The sequence below is a fragment of the Orycteropus afer genome, unplaced genomic scaffold (assembly GCF_000298275.1).
Source record: "Orycteropus afer afer isolate SDZICR_OR568_19922 unplaced genomic scaffold, OryAfe1.0 scaffold00237, whole genome shotgun sequence".
Classification (NCBI taxonomy): Eukaryota; Metazoa; Chordata; class Mammalia; order Tubulidentata; family Orycteropodidae; genus Orycteropus; species Orycteropus afer.
Genome location: NW_006921824.1, coordinates 1,291,781 through 1,300,489, shown reverse-complemented (window position 1 = coordinate 1,300,489; position 8,709 = coordinate 1,291,781). Strand labels below are relative to the sequence as shown.

Here is an 8,709-nt window from a genome sequence, read left to right as displayed (position 1 = left end):
ATTCAGAAGATATGAGCCATAAATTCTCTAGAGCTGTTCTGTAGTACTTCATTGCTAATCAATTTCGAAATACTGCCTCAAAAAAAAAAAAAAACTGCTTAGAAAAGGATTAGGAAAAAACTGAGGCAGTAAAATAGTAACCAGAAACTACAACAAAAAAGAAATGTTAAAGGGTCACAACAATTGCCAAAACTTGAGGTAAGAAAATGAACATGTAACAAACAGCACAAGACAAACCAGGTGACTGAGATCTCCTAAAAACGAAACATTTATGTACTTCAGAAAGGAGCTCTGGTAACGCTGCATTAAGGCATTTGGCTACTAAGCAAAAGGTCAGCGATTCAAAGCCACCAGCCACTCCATGAAGAAAGATAAGGCAGTTTGCTTCCATAAATGGGGGTCACTATGAGTGGAGGGTTTTTTGGGGTTTTTTTTTTTTTTGGCACATCAAAAGATTTCACGAAAAGAGTAAAAAGAGAACCCACAAACAAGGGAAAAAAAATGGCAACAACATATAGGGGAAGGGACTAATCTCCAAAATTTATAGAAAACTTCAACACTTCAACCACAAAAAGACTAATAATCGACTTAAAAAATAGGCAAATGACATGAACAGACACCTCACCAAAGAAGAGAGGCATTCAGGCAGCCAACAAACATGTGAAGAAATGCTTGCAATCATTAGCCATTTAAAAAAAAAAAATTCACTGAAAAATGCTAATCAAAACAACAATGACATACCATCTCACCCCAGCAATAATAGTAAAGTTGGAAAAAACAGAAAACAACAAATGTTGACATGGATGTGGAGAAACTGGAACCTTCATATATTCCTAGTAGGACTGTAAAATGGTACAACCACTGCAGAAAACAGTATGTCACCAAAATGGTACAACCACTACAAACAGTATGTTTTCCTTAAACACTTCCTTAAAAAGATATAATAGAAATACTATACAATCCAGTAATCCCACTACTAGACATATATCCTAAAGAAATAAGAGCTGTGACATGATCAGATATAAGCACACCCATGTTCATCATGGCATATTCACAATAGCAAAAAGACAGAAACAACCTAAGTGTCCATCAACAGATGAATGGATAAACAAACAATGATATATACCACAATGGAATACTACACAACATTAAAGAATGATAAATTTGCAAAAAGCCTCATAACATGGATGAACCTGGAGGACATTATGGTGAGTGAAATGAGTCAATCACCAAAGGATAAATTTCTCGGAAGGAAAGTTAGGCAATCTATTTCTGTAGTGATACCACCTCGGAAACCCAAGGAGGGGTCACTGTGAGTCAGGTCCAACTCAATGGCACATAACAACAACAAAGGACAAATACTGCATAAGAGTACTACTGCAAAAAGTCAAGAAAAGGTTTTCACACATTAAGAAACACTATTTGATGGTTACCAGGGGTAGGATGGAATGGGAGGATAAATCATTAACTAAAGAGTAGACATATCAACTAAAAAAAAAAAGAACATGTACACATATAATTAAGAAAATATGCCAGACTACAAAAACCAAACAAACCAAACCCACTGTCATCAAGTCAATTCTGAAACATAGCATGCCCCATAGGGTTTCCAGGGCTGTATATCTTGAAGGAAGTAGACTGCCTCCTCTTCCTCCCTCAGAGCAACTGGTGGGTTTAAAACTACCAACCTTCTGGTTAGCAGACAATTCCCTTACCCAATGCACCACCATAGCTCCTCTGCCAGACTACAGGACAAGTAAATACCTCAGCAATAGTAATACCATCTTTCCTTAACAACTATAATGTAATAACTGGTGCCAGATCAGTCTTTTCACCATAAGGAACCATAAAACAAGCAAAATAAATAAGACAATTGCTTACAGGCATCAAACAACAAGCAGCACAAAACCTTAATAGCCAAGAGATGGGAAATGGGAAACTCACAAGGTGAATTCCACAATCACCTCAGTTTTCCACCTGAAGACAATTCACATAACCATGGCCCAGTCAGCGAGAGTTCAAGGAGGGCACAGCCTCTGAACTGAACAGGCAGAGATCAGAGTTCAAGGCAGTGATGTGGCTGAAATCACATCACATGAAAGGAAGAAGGAGGGGGAGTCCCTAACAAAATCGTTGGTGAAGAGATGGACTGCACATTTGTAGGGTAAAAGCAATAAAAGCTTAAGAGAGCTGCTGAGAGAGCAATCTTGCCCTGGCCGGAGTAAAGAAACTAATTAACACCTCAGGCATTAGGCAGAGAAACCAAAAAAAGCCTCAAGAAAGAATAAGGACCACATCCCAGAAAAAGACTCATTTCTAAATTCACCCTAATAAAGCCTAAAATCAAATCCTAACAAATGTTAGGAAGGAGGCAGGAAGGACACCAACTGTTCTAGATTGAATTGTGTCCCACTAGCAATCAGAATTGGTGGACAGGTTAAATCCTAACCCCTATACACATAGAGGGCGCTCTCATAGTGTAGTTCCTGAGGCACTTGACTGCTGACTAGAAGGCTGGCGGTTCAAACCCACCAGCCACTCCTCGGAAGGAAGGTTGGGCAATCTACTTCCATAGTGATACCGTCTCAGAAACCGAAGGAGGGGTCACTATGAGTCGGGTTCAACTCAACGGCACATAACAACAACATACATGTGGACAGGAGTTCTGGTGGCGTATTGCTTAAGGCATGTGACTGCTAACCAGAAGGCTGGTGGTTCAAACTCACCTGCCACTGCTCGGAAGTAAGGTTTGGCAATCTACTTCCATACGGGCTGGGAAACCCAAGGGGTCACTATGAGTCAGATCTGACTGGATGGCAGTGAGCCACACATGTGGATATAATCCCATTTGGGAAGAGGATTGTCTTTGTTATGTTAATAAGGTTGTATCAGTTTAAGGTGTTAATCAGTTAAAGTTAATCACGTTTAAGACACAAAAAATCAGATTACGCAGAGAAGGAAGCACAGATGGGGGAAGACAGATGCTAGGCCACAAGAAGTCTGGCAAGGAACAGAAGCTCAAAGGAGACAAGGACTTTCCCCCAGAGCCAACAGCAAAAGAGTCTTCCCCTAGAGCTAGTGCCCTGAATTTGGACATTTAGCCACGTAAACTGAGAAAATAATATTCTGTTCTTTAAACCCACCCATTTATGGTATTTCTGTTATAGCAGCACTAGGTAACTAAAACACCAACAATGGCAAACAAATGTTTTTGTTGCTATTAAGTGCTATCAAGTTGATTTTGACTAATAATGATGCCATGTGACAGAAGAGAACTATCCAACAGAATTTTCTAGGCTACAGTCTCTTTATCAAAGCCGATTTCTAGGTCTTTCTCTTATGAAGCTGATGGGTGAGTATGAACGATCAACCTTTTGGTTAGCAGCTGAGTCCTTTTGGTTAGCAGCTGAGTTCTTAACCATTGCATCACCAGGGCTCCTTCACTAAATAAGTATAAACATAAGACTATATTTTACTACTTTACATCAACTCACTCAAAAACCAAACTCACTGTCATTGAGTCGATTCTGACTCACAGAGATCCCCATTGGGTTTCCACTGGGCTGTAAATCTTTACAGAAGCAGACTGATTCATCTTTCTTCCATGGAGCAGATGGCAGTCCCCAACCACCGACCTTCTGGTTAGCAGCTATGGTAATTAAGTTTGTGTGTCAACTTGGCTGGGCCTGGTTGAGTGGCTGGGCAGCTGGATATAGTATTCCCCATGATGAGACTGGTAATAACCACCATGGTGGAATCTACTGTGAACAGCTGAATAGCTGCCTTAGGGCGTGGTCTGCTACCTGTATATAAGAAGAAGACTTGAGGATAGTCTCCAGCATACAGCACGCTTGAACCCTGTATGTAGCTGAATCATTTTCAGCAGCCTGCCATGCTCTGCTGACCTTGGGACTTCCAATGGACTTGAACGGCCTGCTGTGTGGTTTGGTAACATCAGGACTGTGCCTTTTTACTTGTCAACCTTGGACTTGTCAGTCTCAGCAGCCAGCAGCTGTCTGACGCCTCTAGCTCCAGTGGGTTGGGAGCAGGAGGCAGAGCTGAAGCCCAAGGTTGACGGTCTTTCACCCAGCCCCTAGAGCCTGGCACTTTGAACTTGGACTTAAAGCCTCTAAATTGTAAGAATAAACTCCTGTTTGTTCAAGCCATCCCATTTGTGGTATATTCTTGTCAGAACAGCACTAGGTAACCCAACCAGCAGCCAAAAGCCTTAACCCCTACACCACCAGAGCTCCTTCACATCAACTTCTTCTTGTTGTTGTTATGTGCCATCGAATCGGACCCAACTCATAGCGACCCCTCCTTGGGTTTCCGAGGCAGTATCACTACAGAAGTAGATTGCCCCATCTTCCTTCCAAGGAGTGGCTGGTGGGTTTGAACCGCCAGCCTTCTGGTTAGCAGTCAAATGCCTTAAGCACTACACTACCAGAGCTCCCTCACATCAACTAGGATGACTATAATCAAAAATAGATAATAGCAAGTGTTGCCAAACATGTAGAGAAACTAGAACCCTCAAACACTAGTGATGATAATATAAAATGGTGTCGCTACTTTGGAAAACAGCCTGGCATTTCCTCAAATGGTTAAAATAGTGTTCCTATATGATCCAACAATTTTACTTATACACGCAAGAGAACTGAAAACATTTGTCCACACAAAAACTTATAAATAAAATGTTCATAGTAGTATTATTCATAATATTCAAAAAGTGGAAACAACCAATATATCCATCAACTAATGAACGAATAAATAAAATGTGGGAAATCCATACAGTGGAATACTATATAGCAAGAAAAAGAAATTAATTACTGATAAATGCGACAACATGGATGAACCTTGAAAACTAGCTAAGTGAAAGAAGCCAGTCACAAAGGATCACATATTGTATCATTTCATTTATATGACATGGGCAGAAAAGGCAAATTTACAGAAACAGAAGGTTAGTGGTTGTCTAGGGCTGGCATGAATGAGAAGACCAGGGGATGGTGGCTTAGGGGTAAAGGGTTTCTTTTGGGGGTAATGAAAATATTCTAAAATTGATTGTGGTGATGGATGAATAGCTCTGAGTATACACCAAAAGCCATGCAACTGCATACTTTAAATGGATGAACTGTATGGTGCGTGAATTATATCCAAATAAAGCAGATTAAAAAAAAAAGAGTATTATTTTGTTTTTCTGTTCTACATTTCCACAAAGACAACTGACTGTCTAAAGCAAAAGAAACAATACATATCATATATAGAAGTAAAAGATGTGACAGCAACAGCATAAAGGATGGAGGGGGTAAGTAAATGAACCTACATTGTTCACATTTATGAAGTATGAAGTGGGAAGAGAAAAAAGTGCTGGCTCTGAATACACTTTGACAAATTATGAGTATATAGTCATACCTAGAAAAACAACTAAAAAAATAAAAATAATAATAAAGAGGTATTTGTAATAGGTCAACACTAAAAAACATCTAATAATCCAAAATAAGACAAGAAAGAAGAACAAAAAACCAAAAGGAACAAAAGGAAAACAAATAGCAAAATGGTAGAATGAGTGCTTCCTTCAGCAGCACATATATTAAAATTGGAACAACACAGAGAAGATTAGCATGGCTCCTGGGGAAGGATGACACGTAAATTCACTCCATATTTTCTGCACTTCACCACCAAGAGAGGTCCAACACCTTCTTCTGGTAACACAGTCCCCTCCCATGCCCAGATCTGCCCAATAAACACCTCAAGGACTGAGAAAAACAAAACAGCAGACTTAAACCCAACAAAACCAATAATTGCATTAAATATCAATGAACTAACACTCGTTGGACCAAACAAAAAAAGCAAGACCCAACTGTGTGCTGTCTGTCTATAAGAAATAAGAACACAGATTAAAAGCAGAAGGATGAAAAAAGATATACCATCAAACAGCAAGCATAAGAAAGCAGGCATGGCTGTATCAGACAAAAACTTCAAGACAAAGAATAGCACAAGACATATAGAGGGACGTTTAATAATAACAAATGCAGTAATTCATCAGGAAGACATACAATCCTGAATATACATGAAGCATGATAGAAGGAGAAAAAAAACAAATCCACAATTACAGTTGGATTAATTGATAAAATGAACAGCTAAAATAATTAGTAAGGCTATAGGAACTCTGGTGGCAGAGTCCCTAAGGCATCAAAATCCCTATCAACCAAGTTGATCTAACTGATCTTTATAAAGCAATACACCCAATGATCAAAGAATACACACTCTTTTTCCATTTGAAGATTATTTTTTTTTTAACTTTTTTATTGTGATTTGGGTGAAATTTTACGAAGCAGACTCATTTTCCTTTCAACAGTTCATACATGTTTTGTTTCGTGACAGTGATTACAATCCCCACAATGTAACAGCTCTCTTCCTACTTCCTTCCTATGGTTACCTTTTCCCTGTGTCCTCCTTTCCTATGCATTCCTGCCTCCTAAGCTTTCTCCCTGTGCAAATGCTGCCATTCTGATCTCCCATGGCTGATATTGTTCTCTAAGGAGTACATCTCCTTGGTGCAATTGTTCAGCTCACAGGCCTCTGTGGTGTTTGACTGAGAGTTAAGCCATGGGAGTGAGTTCAATTCCAGGCCTGAAGGGTTAAGCCATGGGAGTGAGCTCAATTCCAGGGCGGAAGGGTTAAGCCATGGGAATGAGTTCAATTCCAGGCCCCAAGGGTGAGTAGGAACCACAGTCTCAGGGGTTTCACCAGTCTCCACCCAAGCAGTAAACCTGGCCTTTTTTATGTTTTTGGATTTAGAGCACACACTCTTTTCAAGTGTATCTTGATTGTTCATCAAAAAAGACAATATGCTGGAGAATAAAGCTAAGTTTCAGAAAATTTCAAAAGACTGAAATCTTAGAGTATGTCTCCTTACCACAACACAAGTAGAAATTAATAACAATATACCTAGAAAGCTCTCTTTTTCTAATTCTTATGTCCAGAATGAATGTTTTTCCCTTATTTTTCTGCCTAGGAGTCCTTGGGTAGTACAAACAGTTAAGCACTCGACTACTAACTACTAATGGCAGTTCAAATCCATCCAGAAGTACTCAGAAGACAGGCCTGGCAATCTGGTACCAAAAGGTCACAGTCTTGAAAACCCTGTGGTTTTTTTACCCAACATACACAGGGTCATCATGAGTCAGAATCCAGTCAAAGACAACTAACACCAACAATTTTTTTGCCTAGAGGGGGCATTGTTTCCTAATTTGCACAAAGGTAATACATCACTCACTCCTCACTTACTGACACTGTTAGGTTCCAAGGACCAGGCTGTTATGGGAAATCAGCAATATGCAAAAGTCGGGGCCATGGCCTGCCTTCAATACTGCTGGCTGCACTCCCACTCTAGTCGCACACCACTCATTGGGCAGGCCAGCACATCTCAGGATTCAAGTGGCATGGTAAGCTCCCCTTCCCCACCATCTCTTCCCTACACTATGGAGCCCATGAGGGTTGAGGGTGGTGATGACCCCACTCATGTTCCATCTAACCAACCCCTTTCCTATTCCTCCTTCCCACCTACCCCCACCAGCCTCCCTGGCACCTTTGGGCCCTTACCTGGTCTCCCCCTGTCCACCTACAATCTTGCATCATCCTGTCATCACCTCACACCCACCATGGCCGGACCAAGACATCAGGGACAAACAGAAGATGGCATCCTGTGGCCTCCTGGCCACCATCCCTCAAATGGTCCAGTGGTCACTGAGGCCTCTAGTATATTGTTTGGGTTGGCCTACAGAGAGCAACCAGGGCCAACCCACAGCCCTGTGTGGGACCCAGAATGAGGAAAGCACTAAGAATTTTTTCAAAGTTGTCATAAATGCTAAATGTTGGATGATAAGATCATCAATAAATGAGGAGTACCAAAAAAATCCAAACTCACTGCCATCAAGTCAACTTGACTCATATCGACCTTTCCTTGGGTTTCCGAGGCAGTATTTCTACAGAAGTAGATTGCCCAATCTCTCCTTCTCAGGAGTGGCTGATGGATTTGAACCACCAGCCTTCTGGTTAGCAGTCACATGCCTTAGGCACTATGCCACCAGAGCACCTCAAAAAAAAAAACCCAAGCTCACTACCATCGAGTTGAATCCAACTCATAGTGACCCCTCCTTGTGTTGCTGAGGCAGTATCACTACAGAAGTAGACTGCTCAACCTTCCTTCCAAGGAGTGGCTGGTGGGTTTGAACCACCAGCCCTCCCATTGCCATCAAGTCAATTCTGACTCATAGTGAGGCTACAGGACAGAGAAGAACTGCCCTATAGAGCTTCCAAGGCTGCCACATCTTTCTCCTGCAGCGCAGCTCATGGGTTCCAACTGCAGACCTTTTGGTTAGCAGCTGAGCACTTTAACCACTGCACTACCAGTACTATATAAGTCTTGTATATTTGTTAAAACAAATGATTAATATTACCTTTGAATTATTCTAAGGAACCCTGATGACCAATGGTTAAGGATTCAGCTGCCAACCAAAAGGTCAGTGGTTTGAACCTTGGGAAAAAGATATGGCAGTCTACTTCCGTAAAGATTATAGCCTTGGGAGTTCCGGTAAGATGGCGTATTAGACAGAAAGACTGCACAGACCCTCTTCAACAAAGAAAAGGGAAATCAATTAACACAGACACAGAAGATAATCCTGGACCCCTGAGTCTTGAAGGGAAGGA

The 8,709-nt window shown here is 41.1% G+C and overlaps 1 protein-coding gene and 1 pseudogene across 1 annotated transcript in view; one reads left to right on the top strand and one right to left on the bottom strand.

Annotated features, from left to right (window-relative positions):
- MNAT1 (MNAT1 component of CDK activating kinase) overlaps positions 1 to 8,709 on the bottom strand; it is a 309,615-nt gene that overhangs the window by 278,614 nt on the left and 22,292 nt on the right. The gene's annotated exons all lie outside the window — the stretch shown is intronic.
- LOC122150790 lies at positions 5,564 to 5,663 on the top strand (annotated as a pseudogene).